This window comes from Rattus norvegicus, chromosome 11 (assembly GCF_036323735.1).
Source record: "Rattus norvegicus strain BN/NHsdMcwi chromosome 11, GRCr8, whole genome shotgun sequence".
Classification (NCBI taxonomy): Eukaryota; Metazoa; Chordata; class Mammalia; order Rodentia; family Muridae; genus Rattus; species Rattus norvegicus.
In genome coordinates this window covers 90,613,774-90,618,093 of record NC_086029.1, presented here as the reverse complement: position 1 = coordinate 90,618,093, position 4,320 = coordinate 90,613,774, and the positions used below count along the sequence as shown (strand labels likewise).

Here is a 4,320-nt window from a genome sequence, read left to right as displayed (position 1 = left end):
GAAGAGCTGGAGGAAAGATTGAAGGATCTGGAGGGAATAGGAACTCCACAGGAAGACCGACAGAATCAACTAACCTAGACCATTGGGAGCTTTCAGAGGCTATGCCACCAACCAGAGAGTGTACGTGGGCTAGACCTAGCAACCCCCCTCCCACACACACATGCATACACATGTAGCGGATGTGCAGTCTTCATGCAGGTCCTCCAAGGAATAGAGTGGCAACTGTCCCTAAATCTGTATCAAGGACTCTGCATCAGCTCCTGCCTGTATGTGGATCCTGTTTCTTTAACTGGGCTGCCTTTTCTGTTCTCAGTGAGAGAGGATGTGCCTAACCCTGTAGAGACTTGATGTGCCACAGTTGGGAATACTGGGGTGGAGGGGTAGAGGTACATCACCCTCTAGGGGAGAAAAGGATGGGGAGAGAGACTGAGGAGGGGAGGAAGGGGCAGCAATGGGAATGTAAAGTGAATAAATAAATTAATTAATGGGGAAAAAAGAAAACTTCATTTTTCATAATACCAGGCATAGCAGGTCCAATAGAAAGCTCTGGAATCTGGCAGAGAATTTTGTGGTATCTCATAGCCTGCTAACAGAAGAACATGCATGATGGGAAGAGAGCAGGAACAGTTGAGAGCCAGGGAAGTCAAACTCAGCTATAACAAACCCTGTCACAGGTAGACTTAATTCACTCTTGAGGGTGTAGCCCTAATTGTCCCTCGAGTCTCCTACCTCCTGATATCATTCATGATAGTGATAATAAAATTGCCACATGATTTTAGAGGGGATTTAGAAACATAGCGATTGGGAAACCCTAGCCCTAACTCTAACCCTAACCGACCCTAACCCTGAGTGTCACCCATTGGTTAAATGCTGCTACAGACATCTTCCCATCAGACTCTCACCAGTAATTTAAGGGAAGAGAAAAGAAACCTGAAATGGAGGCTAAAACCCATACATCGCACAAATTCATGTAAGATATGAGGAAACTATGACCCAGTAGACTACAGATGCTCTTAGCTGACCTCATACTTCAGATATCAGGAAGGAGTAAGAGGAAAGAAACAGAAATAATAGTAATTTCTCTAACTGTTAAAATATCCAGGAATTGTTTCCCCAAGTGCTTTCCATTCTATGGCCCACGCAGTATGTGTGATGAGAAGGGAGAATTCAGGAAAGAAGGAAAAAGACCCAAGTTGCCTCCTGTGGTGATAGGATCATGACTACCGCAGCAGTCAGCATGTAGATGGATTTCAGGCATCCTATGTCTAAATCCTCACGTTATAGAAGAGTGAAGAACTCGGTTGTATTGCAAAAATCATTTATCCACTCACGGAATGGGCAGCAGGAAAGAATGAGAGCAAGTTCAAAAGCAACTTCTGAATGCTTTTTGCTCTATCACACAGCCTGCTGGGGGTGAGTTCTTAAGATTGCCTATCTAGAGACTGCCTTGTCTAGAGTCCTTTTGAGAATACTGTCAAACTAAAGGGTACCATAGGAGAGAGATGGCTACTTGGGTTTCATCTTTAGCAGTGTTATCGCAGCATTGGCTATAGAACCGCATTTACCTTCTGTGTCTATCAATCTAACTTGGATATTTTACATGGACCAGTCAGGAAACAAGATCCATTCTCTAGTCCAGTGCATGGAGAAAAAGAACCATAACATTCTACCATTCTTCCTGGTCCACCATCCCATATAACTGGATATATGTTTTGCCTCTTCTCAGTTTTTTTTCCATTTCCCTAAAATTTACAAGTATGAATTAGAAATAATGTTTTCCTATTTCCTCAGTATCAGGTTCCTTTCCTTCTCTCCTTCTCCATGTTTTAAACAGATGACCCATCTCATCAGCCAGGTCCCACTTCCTAAAGTTTCTCTACTTCCTCTAAACAAAGCCGCCAGCAAGGGACCAGATGACCAGGTTCATGTGTACACAGGATGATTCACATTCAAACCGTGGTAGCAATCATCGTGAAAACTGCAAGCAGCAAATAAAAGAGCAAATAAAGCAGAATTTGATTTTGATTTAAGAGAGAGAGAGAGAGAGAGAGAGAGAGAGAGAGAGAGAGAGAGAGAGAGAGTGTGTGTGTGTATGGTCTCAGATCTGTAGACTTTTAATTTACATCAAAAATTTTTAGAGGGACCTTTAGTTCTACAGTTCTTAAATCTTCAAATATTTCTAATGTCTTCTGTCTTTTTCTTTATACAACTTGGATGTATGTGTGTCAGACAGTGTGCTTTTACTCCTATCTCATTCAGATCCTGTTTATTTTAGACAATGCGGCCTTTCAAGGTCACTGACTTTTTCTTCTTCAGTGTGCACAGATTGTGAGGCCCAGCTGTTATGTTCTTCCTTTCCGTGATACGTTTTTCATTCTTAGAAAGTGCGTTTAAGACTTTTAGTATGTTTTCCTTGTGTTTCTGAGAAATCTTCCATCTTGACGCATATCTACAGCCATTCCAGGATTCTCATTTCTTACCCTCCCTATAACTTCTGAGCCTCCGTCAGTTGCTTCTTCTCTTACTATGGCTCCTATTATTATTACTTCATATTTTATAAACTTTAACAAGTGTATGCAGGGCATTGTGCTTTGATTACCTGTGGATTTTCTCATGTTTCTTTAAAAAGTGTTGGCTTTCTTAAATAGATTACCTGCATACTCTTAAGTTACCTACATATTGACTTGGATGTTTTGAGAATCTTAACTTTTCTTTGCTCATTTTTGCTTTTTATATCTTTTAATTTTTTGATTTCATACACGTATACAATATAATTGGATGACTCTAGCTTTTCCATTCCCTTTTATCTTCCCTACCTCTCTTTCACCACCCATTTCATCTCTTTCCCAGACTGATGACTTTTGAGTTGTTGATACCTATGTGGTTGAACTCAAGCTACGGGTGTGAGCATTGGATTGGAAATATCTGCTGAAGCCTGGTAGGGCCACCTATGGGTATACAGCTGAAGGTAATGATGGGTTCTTACTTTTAAACTTTGTTATACTGGTTCAGAGTTCTCTTTACTCTGACAGGTGTGTCCAACAATTTGACATTTGTGACCCAACATGGTCATCTACGAAGTTCAAAATCAAGGGCTATCTGCAATCAACTAAAAAACTATTGTGTGCTGTTTTAAGTAAGTGTACAATTTTGTGTTGGACACATTCATAGCTGTCCTGGGAAACATAAGACTCCCTTTTATTGGTTAGAAAGACATTTCATCTCCACTGCAAAGGCATTTCAAATATCTAATACATTTGATGATTTTTCCATGAGTTGGTAGAAATACCAAATATTTCCAGCTTTGTGTGAGCTTGGGTGACATTGTAAAAGGTGATTCAGCAATGGGTGGTAAGGATGTCATATGAATCTTGCAGCTCCCCATGAAGTCATTCATATGCCTTAAGGGGAAGAAAAGAGAGAGGAAGACTCTAAGTCAAGAGGTCACTTTCCCATCACACCTTGACCACCCTTCATTTCCCAGAGTTGTGAAATGACCATTTATGAAATCAACCTAGTAACAATACTAATTTTTGTATAGTTTTGTTAAAGTTTCTTTCCAAGGGGAGACATAAACAACATCTACCCTCCTAGGGTCCCAACAACAAACTGAGTTCACTCACTCTGGAGACAAATGAGTTTATTGCACTTACGTACAGCGGGTAGGTGAGGAGTTACCTATTTACCTCCTAAAAGGCATCACTAGAATATCTGTACCCAGAAACGTAATGAAGGCTTTCCCATAACCAAAAGACAAAGTCTTCCTCGCACCTTCCTCCCCATTCCACACTCCCACTTTAGAGCCTCCCTGAGGCCACATGAAGGTAGAGTTACAAGTAGCAGAAGGAACACACATACTTATAGCCCCTGGTCTCTCAGGAGAGGGTCTTCTAGCATTGTCCACTCCTCCATAAGGTGATGTAAACAGTCAGAAAGCCTAGCTGGGATAATTCTTTTGCAAGCAGGAAGAGCTGAATTTCCCAAGATGGAGGTTGTTTGGCTCTAGGAATAGTTACACACAAAATGTAGCCAGTTACTTGACCTGGATGGTGGTTGTCAACCGTACCTTAAAGATGACAAAACAAAGGTGAGAGAGAATTACTACCACACCGAGCACCCGACTCTGAGTACACATCCTGCATATTGGTGATCCGGAATTCTGAGCTGGCGTGTGACTTCCCCATAAAACTCACTCTACTACTTCAGTGTAGCAAAGATGAAAACAACATGTGCTGGGCTTTAAAGGTGTCACAGTTTCTCTTTCTATTGTAAGACACATAACAACGCCCTATCCAAACTCCAGAAGAATTTATTAGCTGT

At 41.2% G+C, this 4,320-nt stretch overlaps 1 long non-coding RNA gene across 1 annotated transcript; it reads right to left on the bottom strand.

Annotated features, from left to right (window-relative positions):
* Positions 1-3,174: 3,174 nt before the first annotated feature.
* Positions 3,175-4,067, bottom strand: LOC134480930 (uncharacterized). The gene is made up of 2 exons (XR_010055974.1): positions 3,859-4,067; positions 3,175-3,401 (listed from the first exon to the last, which is right to left on the bottom strand). It is a non-coding gene; the product is annotated as an uncharacterized LOC134480930 (long non-coding RNA).
* Between the last annotated feature and the right edge of the window lie 253 nt (positions 4,068-4,320).